The sequence below is a fragment of the Egretta garzetta genome, unplaced genomic scaffold, assembly GCF_000687185.1.
Source record: "Egretta garzetta isolate BGI_Z169 unplaced genomic scaffold, ASM68718v1 scaffold553, whole genome shotgun sequence".
Lineage (NCBI taxonomy): Eukaryota > Metazoa > Chordata > Aves > Pelecaniformes > Ardeidae > Egretta > Egretta garzetta.
Genome location: NW_009259328.1, coordinates 1,861,761 through 1,871,458, shown reverse-complemented (window position 1 = coordinate 1,871,458; position 9,698 = coordinate 1,861,761). Strand labels below are relative to the sequence as shown.

General features: G+C 40.4%; 1 protein-coding gene across 1 annotated transcript in view; it reads right to left on the bottom strand.

Annotated features, from left to right (window-relative positions):
• VGLL4 (vestigial like family member 4) overlaps positions 1-9,698 on the bottom strand; it is a 110,428-nt gene that overhangs the window by 96,142 nt on the left and 4,588 nt on the right. The gene's annotated exons all lie outside the window — the stretch shown is intronic.

Here is a 9,698-nt window from a genome sequence, read left to right as displayed (position 1 = left end):
GAGGCGAGGGGCGCTCAGCCCGTGGGAGAGCAGTCGAGAAGCTGCCCCTGCAGCTGCCTGCCTGGGCCGAGAAAGCAGGGGCTGTGCGGTGCCTCACCGACTCTTAACCGTGCGCGAGAAAGCTTTTCTGGAACTGAAGGAAAATAACAAAGCAGCTTCTCCGAAGAACAAAGCCATTTTTAAAGGCAGAAACGCACCACATGCATTTCAAATTAAAACGTACCATCAGTCAACAGCTGAGAGCAGGGCTGTTGTAGCCCCCCCCACACCATTAAAATCTGCACAAATGACAAAAAGCAAGCTTTTCAGATTCCAAGCTAACATACTACAAACAGGCTGGAGGATGAAGATGACATCCACATATTCAATTTGACTCGAAGATCAGGACTGCACAGACCTAGCATTGGCTGTATTTCCTGTTTACTGCTAGTACTCCTGAAGCGTATTTTTGCAGAATCCCTCCTTGCACTTCATATGACTCACGCAGCCATGCAAGGAAACTGCCAAGTGTCAGACTTGTGGGAAACCAAAGCTGAGCTACTGCCGTGCCCAACAGAGCTCTCTTACACTCCCTTTTCCAGAGTACGAGCTCCCATTTAGTTACAGAAAGCCCAAAAGCTTGCCAGCAGCTAGAATGATCCAGTCCCTCGAAACTGGATTTCTGCACAAAGCAGTGAACACATGCGCTCTCACCATCCCCGCACCTCCCTGCTACCCTGATACCAGCACATCCTTGGTCGTTCCCATTGCTTTGCAAGCAGCATTCATTCCAAGTTTGATGTTTTCAAGACTCAAGCCATAGAGGAGCATGTCTTGCTAAAATACTTCACCTGTTTTGAGTAATTTAATGAAATTAAAACTGTCAGAGGGCTGATAAATACAAGAACCGCTTCTCAGTAGCTGAGCTAAGACTTTCCCAATGTGCTCTGAAGAAGGTGGAGATGCTGTTTTCTGCAGCAGGCATTTTAGCTTGCATAAAGTAATTACACAGCAGGAGGACACAGGAAAGCACTGTACTTGTGTTCTCTTGTCCACCGTCAGCATCAGTCATCTCCGAGAGAATTAGGTCCCATAACGCTACGTGTTTTACCTTTATGAAGGCCACAAGGAACCGAGGGTGCTTCAGATGGCTCTCAAGTCCATCGCAAAGAGGAAGAGAAGGACAACTAATCACCCTGAGCCCCACCAGAAGCAGTGTTAGGGTTGCAGATTTGTGGTGGAACCCAAAAAGAAGAGCATGCGGCAACAGAAATACCAAGTGTCTCGATGCATCTCTGCTCATGTCATTTCTCCTGTCCAGTTCCTCCCTTCTCTCACTGTGGCAGGCGCATATGCTGGTAAACGCATACGTATATAAACAGCAGCACGACTGTCTTTTCTCAAGGAAAAAAAAGTACCAAGACACAGCAAGGTTTGGTTTAGATCCCCAAACTGGGTTTATGTATGAAATAGGGGAGGGAGCACAGCTCCCATGTGTCCCCAGAGATGCAGCCAAAGCCCAGCCAAGCGGCGTGGGAGGCTGCGCAGAAGGGAACAGTTGGGGATGCATCCATGCACCGTGCACTTTGATTCCTTGAAAGATTCAGAGTCTGAGAAGGGTCTGCGCTGCCCAGTTCTGATTTAAAAATCTATCAAAATCATTCAAGGGTAACCGATACTGAGGTATTTTCATATCCCTACAAGGACAGGTCATGAGATCTCAGGGCCATCAAAAGCTAGCCAAAAATGCATTCCAAACACTAAATGAAATCCAGATTTAGACTCCACACACTTACTGTATCTAATAGAAAGATTTCAGTTGCTAAAAAACTGAAAGGCACATAGTCTAACAACAACTATAAACATTATTTTATGCATTTCTTAAACTCTTAATCTAATCTATCACATTTATAACAATATATGGTAATATTAATGGGTTTTTTTAAGTTGATAATGTATAAAGAGACTACTGGAAAATATTTTCATTACCAGCTAGCAGAACAGGAGTTTGATGAGCTAATATTTGGAAAAATGGTAGTCAGAATAGTAATGTAAAAATTATTTGAGAAAAACAATAAAAATAACAGACAAGAAAAATTCTGTGAAATACAGAAAACAAAACCACAGACACTGAGAAAAGCTCTGAACTAGACGTTGGTACGTATTGTGAGAATGAATTGCTGCAGACTAATTACAAACTCTTTAATATATATCTTCAAAAAAAAAAAAAAAAGTATGCCACTCCTGTTTATAACTGCTGGAGGGGAAGAGGTGGGAAGGGTTTCTTTGTTTAAAGAGACAGAGCTCCTGGGACAAGGAGGAGCTTGAAAAAGGAGAGGTCAAACCAGCTTTTGATCCTTTGGATATGCTATTACAGCTCCCAGCAAAAGAGGTTTATAACAGGATATTTATTAAATGTCTGAAGAGTCGGAGGGAACATCAGCTTTCTGGGAAAGTTGGCCCTGTGCATTCCCGTACAAACACTGCTAGGACAGACAGGCTTCCCCACTAAAGTTAGGTGTCAACATTTGTTAAAACAAACAAACAAACAAACAACAACAACAAAAAAAAAGAAATGCAAGATGTCAAACATTGGAAATCTTTGAAAACAAATCTGAAGATCTAACACACCATAAGAAAATGTTGCTGAAGCTGCTGAACATGCTAAAGCTCAGCTACACTGTTCAAGAGGCAAATTCACAGATGAGTAAGGCAAAACCCAATCCTGTTTGATGAACCATATTTTGGTTTGCTTAGCTGTTAGAATTTCTTTTTAATTTTGCATGTGCTTTATAACTGAATGATATCAAAGGCTGACTCGGACACCAGCAAAAACGTACTTTGCCGACACCCAAAAACTGACCAAAGTAGTTGAGGGTTTGTACCTGAACTGAAACAAGAGTGGTGCTTCGGCCCAAACTCAGGCACCAAGGTAGAGCACCTAGGGTACGATTCAAATCCTGGGACAGACTCCAGCTGCCACTCCTGTTCCATATATGTGTCATCAGTCACCGAAAAATTAGAGACATTATCCACACAGTATAGCCAATGCAATGGAAGATTTAACCACTGCATGAAGGAGCCAGGATTGTGAACGACTGTGCATCTCACTGTAGCAGCATCAGCAAATTCTCCCAACTTGTGTGCCGTGGAGGTTGCTTGTCAAGTGAAGCTTTGCTACCCTGAATTTGTCTAACAGCCCACATCCCCTGGGCCCACTGGACACACTGTAGGCAGTGCATTGGTGCAGTTGCACAGAAAGATGCCAATATTTCACAAGCAACAAAAGCTGCTAGATCATTTCTGGGTACATTTTGAGAAATTTCTTTGAACGGTTATCACTGTTTCACAACTTTTTTTTTTTAAATGTAGAGGAGGGAAAGCACCTGAAAGCAGAGAGAAGGGAAAAACAAAAACGTATTATATCAAATGCAGTTGCAGTCTATAGGGAGATCTGATGGCCTAGTTCTACAGCCCCTACTCAACCATTAATCTTGTCATTATTACTGGAATTAAGCCTGACATCTGTTCCATGACCAGCTAAGAAAATAAAACATTTCCACTTTAATAACAGTTGGTTAAAAATGCCTTGGGCAAGTATCTCCCTACATGTGGGCCATGGCAGTGATATGCCTTACTATTGTGAAAGGCTTCAGCGTTAACTAGAGATGGATACTCAGTGGAAAGGGGCTCAAACCGGTTTTGTTAAACTATTTTCAAGTGATTTCAGCTTGTAAGACCAGCAGCAGGGGGCACAGGTTGTCTGGTGCTTCAAGCAACAATACAAGCATAAAGCTACAAAGAGATGGTTCTTTTTTCTGTAGGTGCCCGCCGAAGCAAGTGATTTGCCAGCTGGCATTCACTGCAGGTAAAAGAGGAATTTCTCAGAATGCTTCCCATTTCTTACTGCAATCTCACTTTTGTTTTTCAAACAGCAGCAATGCAGATACTTTTCTTACAACAGACTGGAACCCATGAAGTTACTTCAGGTCTGAGGAGAAGCCCAAGGTACACTGAACTCTGCACAAAGATCATTAAGTTTGTGCCAAAAGCAGACACTTTTTCCAAAGCGATCACAGAACACCATTATTTGTCACAGGCTTAACAAGGTTTGTCATTGCTTCACAATATCTGTCAGTACAATTACAATGCATACCTCCACCTATCCACATCTTCTTTTAATAAAATAGGTTCATTTTACAAATGACAGCAGCTTTTTAATTCTTCTCTCAAAATACATTTTGTCTAAAACTAAATTATGTAGCCTCAGAAGCAAACATCTCTTCTTCAATGTTAATACTGCTGAATTCTGCATCTAAAACTCTTCCCCACAAAAATCCAGATTCATTAGCACTGCACCTCAAAGCTACCTTATATAAAAAACACACCCAAATCCAAAACACCGTAGCACATAAGATTTAAAAAGACACTTTAGATTGTTTGAAGATAGTTTATTATTTCATTGGACCATAATGTGTTAAACTGCAGTAATTCCAGACGGACAAGTTGATCCAAACTGTAAGTTGATGGAGATGGTTATTTATTACCTGCTTCAAGACAAAGCTTGCCCTCTTCATAATTGTCTGCCCCATCATCCAAAGGAAGATTAAAAGAGACACAACTGTAATTTCAGTTGGAGCAGGGTCATAACAGCAGCATAATCTTTGAGCAAACAAGATACTTTCAGAGTCAAACAGAAGTATGAACACCATGAACTCAGTTTGTTCAGAACATTTAACCACAGGTACTTTTTGCTTGCTTTGTTCTAGAGAAGAGGAAGATTCCACCCCATGGAGGTTCCCATAAGATGAAGACAGACAAGACAGCTGAGCAGGAGAAATAAAAAAAAAACCACCACCACAACAAAAAAAGGAGTGTCAGATTAACAAATTAAAAGCACCCTTTGGCCATAACCCACTGGTTTTAATTTGTTAAAGTTTTGTTAAACACCAATTAAATGACCACAACTGGTTCATAGCAAAACTCTGAATGGCAAACTCTGTGTAAAAGGTAGGTCAGTATAATCAGCGATACATGGATGTAGGCAAATGGTCACAGCAATCTATTTCTTATACACTTTTTTTCTGATTCTGCCCCTCTTCTTGTGCAGTAGACACATACATATAATAGATTTAACCCCATATTAGATTTGTATCTTAACTTTCACAAAGGACAAGAGACACTTTAGTGCAACTGGGATCATTAAAATCACGGACAGGTTGTAGTTCACGATGAGATGCAAAATTATTTTAAGAGTTTACATACTAACTCATTGTAAGCCACATAGTTTACATGTGTAAAGGTTATTTAGTCACCAGAATTTCTTCTAAACCAAAGACACCAGTAGCAGGTCACTGGACAAAAGCAACATGCCTGCCTGAGGAATTGGACACCAAAAGACTGTCTAAAGCCCTTTGGAACATCCTCGCCTATCAGCTCAAAGATGCATCAGGGAATCACACTGCAAGAACAAAGTTTAGTCATGTCTGTTGGATGAGAGTACCCGCACCAACTCTAACACTGTTTCTATGCACCAGCTTTATAGTTCTTACCATCTGATCTTGGTAATTACCGAGGACCTTAAATTCTTACTGACTAGCAACTTCTAGACTAAGGTCAGTTATCTCATCAGAACAAGCAGGCTTTCTCCTCAGGTTTCCAGATGTGGCCTTACCACTGTGATTTCAGAAGGGTTTGCAGAGGGCTGGAGGTGATGCCAGCACAGCCTTACTGCCTGCAGTCCCCGGGTTTATCAGGAACAGGGCTGGAAGGCACTACTTGGGCAGCTGCGCTAATACAAGTGGAACATCAGACAGCCATCAGATCATTTTAGTCATGAACTCAGGAGGGTTAGAAGGGTTTGGGGTTCTGGTTTGTTTTTTTTTTTTTCCTGTTGTTTTTAATACAAATAACACACTCAATTTTCCATTTTATATTGGAAACAGAACCCTGCTGAAGTTAGTCACAGGTAAACTAGACAAAGAACAGAAAAGACATTCTTTAAACAACAAACAGTAAAGCAGAAGAAAACAGATGCTTTACTTTAAAAGCACCTATGCAAGTAAAACCTTTAAATATAATCCACTTTAAAATATCATAAGAATTTAAAGCACAGTGATGTAGTTTCATCATCTATTGCTGTCTGTACAAACTCACCTTCAAACTATCAAATTGCTACTGACTCAGTCTTCAACTTGGTAATTTTCTAACCTGAGGGTGCAGGGTCAGAGTTAGCCATGAGTGTGCAGAACGTGCACAATCTCATCATCTAGGATGCATGCCCCCAGTATTAAGACTGGGGAGGGAATGGAGAGAGAAAAAAAAAAAAAAAAAAAAAAAAAGAGAAGCTTGATTTTATTGTGAAAATAATTTGGTTTTAAAAAGGCTTGCCCCAGACTGTAATGCCAAAGCGCTGCAGCAGCATCACAAGACAGACACTGCTAGGCTGCTTTCCATCAGCTCTTCCCCCTCTCCTCTACCACTTCTTGAAGCATTCTAAGAAGCTACTGACTTCTTGGCTCTCACTATCATCTTGTACAGGGCGTGAGCCAGGCGTTTCATCACTGCATTAAGAGCAAGAAAACTTGAGGAGGGCAACATTAAAAAAAAAAAAAACAACCAAAAAACAAAACCACAAACAAAACCAAAAGAAACACTGAATGCCGCCTTCTCATGCTTCACTACTAATTTTAAAAAAGGAGGTTTGGAGAAACTTTGGCAGGAGGCAAAGATTTAAAAAAATTAATCCACTGTATGGGAACACAACCCTTCAAATTTACCAAGTATACCATAGAGCTAGATAGATTCCATGTAAGAAAAGTAATACAAATTAATTCAATAAAGCCAAAATGAGATATTAAACTGAACTATTTACTTAGCTTGTTTAATTGAATAGGGGAGGCATATTAAACATCAGGCTCAAGTCTTTCAAAGAAGGGTCTCATGGTACAAAGGCAAGTGAAGGAACCAAAACACAGAATGTTATGACCCTTTTTTTTAAAGATAGTCCCTTATGGTTGCAAACTCTTAAGAATAAAATTCTATTCAAATTTAAAACCAGGAAGAACCCTCTATAGCCATTACAGTTCAGATCAGAATATTGGTCTTTACAGCTGCATGACCTTCATTTTCTCAGAAAAAAAACGTGCATAACTGTCAAAATAGCCATACATGGAAAGGTTTTGGCAGAATGCTGGGTTTTGAAGGCAAAAATATGACATGTAAGTTCCTAGACTAAAGATGTAACTGAATTGGGGGTTTTATGAATAATTTCTGAAAGTATAGTCTGAAGCTTCCTGTTCATGTACTAAAAGTTAATCTATTTCTTAACATTTCTGATTTAACAAGTCTGAGTAAGAGGTTAAAACATGCAAGAGTAAAATGATTACAGCCTCTCCCTAAAACAGTCATTAAGTTCAGGATCAGTTAGCAACTGTGCTGTAAATTTTTATCTAGAAAAACAGGTAAATAAGGTCACCGTACAATTTTATGAAACGAGAACATCAGAAGTGACAGAGCTGCTGTTCACTCAAACAAAATATATACCAGAAAAAAGCTATGCAAAGGTAAAGTCTCTTCTTCCTGCAGTAGATAATACAAAGAAAGTTAATTTTCTACCCAGTCATGATACATGGCCAGCATAAGTGAATTTGAAAATGAAGAACGCTTTGTCCTCTGTGAACACCTTACCCGTGAAAAACTATCAGACACACAGCGACCTGACATTCTGACCTTCAAAGCATATTTCAATTTCAATTCTATTTTTAAATTAATTGCTGGGAAAAGGCATGAGTCACAGCCCTGCTTGGATCCCCCTCTACTGGACGCTCACCAAGTGCTATGTTTATTCTAAAGTTTCCCAAGTCGGAACAGGCTCTGGCATTACCTCCTCAATCAATTTAAAGAACAGGGACCTTATAGTTCAGTTCCCTAAGCCACCCAGGAATACTGGCCTCTATATCCATCTTTATCTTCCTGATTTGGCAAAGACGTTTGCTGCAAATGTTAGGAAGCTACAGGATACCATAAATCCAGCTCTCTAAGAGAAAGGAACCATGCTTTGTCGGGCTGTGTGCTACCTTGGAGGCACCTTGTTTATGAGAAGGTTGCAGCTGTTACTCTCCATCTGTTAGTCAAATCCACTGACACTGAAGGTCACCCGAATCTAAAAGAGAAACCTCCCTGAAGCACAGGTGAGAAATACAGTTTCCCCAGTTGAAACAGTCAAGTGCGTTCCATGCAGCCAGTGTTCGAAGGGTCACCTAGCCAGCCACCTGGAGGAACTCACTACTCAAACACTTGGGAAAAAGGGGGAAACGAGCAAGCGATGAACACATCTTACACGCATTGATGGAGGAAATCGGCATCCTGTGTGCTACAGTTTTATGCACTCCCCAAATCCTGAGTTTAGGAGCAGCCAAACATCCTACTGATAGCCAAATGGGTTGTTCATCACAGCAGGCAAGTTAATAAAGGGACCCAATACTGAGAATTAAAGACCGTAAAGAGAAGTGGAAACCAGAATCTATGGCTATGTATCCAGTCAAACTTTGATTTCCCAGTCATCCTGTGTCATCTCGTTTATTCCCTCTGAAGCATGAGGGAGAGTTACAAACCTCACTGGCGCTGTCACTCTCAGAGCCAGCTAGGCCCCTGCTGCTGACTCACCTATGGAAACCCTTAGTAGTTTGATTTGGTCCAGGCTCTTCATTACAAAGAAGCCTTTTAAGACATCAAGAAATAAATCATCTGCCTGGTTGCCTTTAATGAAAGCACTGTTACATGGGGGAAAAGGGGATGGCGTGTGAAACAATATCCGTAGTGGAACAGCAAAACCAGAAAAGAGGGATGTCTGAATAACAGAATGGAAGACTTGAGAATTAAGTCAAGAAGAGAAACAATAAAACAATAAAGCAGTATGGAAACAGAGCGGGAAGATATAAACAGGAAAGTTACAGTGGAATGAAAAGCTAAAGTGTCTATTTTTCATGAAAGAACAAATGCACCTCATTACGACAAAGGGTTAGTAACATATTTCCATGTACTAACTTCCCGTGCAACAATCACTAGTTCTTTTAGTGGATTACAGCTGTATAACCATAAAAAAATTGTTTCCACATACTGTTGAGGAACTTCAAAAGCAACTAACAAGTCTGAAATCAATCTCTCTTCTCTTAAAAGTTTTACATAGCAAAACGTTGTAACAACTGCATAAAGTATTTTATATTAACAATAGAGAGGAGTTCAGACTGTAAGCTGCTCTAGGCTATGATTCATTCATGGCGCTCTGCCAAAAGAATAAATACATTCAAGACCAATGGCCTCAAGGGGAAAGGTAGGCCACTTTTTAAAAAGCAGAGAGATAAATGATTTACAGAACAGAATACAGTTTAAGATTTCAGCCTATATGGGTGATGAGGAAGGACTTTCTTACATCTCACAAAGATTTACTGCACAGACTTGAATACTGGCAATGTATCAACAGATGGAGTGAACCAGGAACTATTAAACTGCAATTTGCAAAACTCTCTCCAAAGAGCAAGAAATGACCCATTATATTGCTATACACAAAGAAAGTTCATAAAGCCAAATCAAGATCTGCTATGGGTATTTCAGCCACGTAAGACAAACACAGCCAGTTCAGGTTACAGGCAAACGCTGCAGTAAAGTAACACCTGTACAGTGAAAGACCAATCCACTGGCAGCATGACAAACAGTTT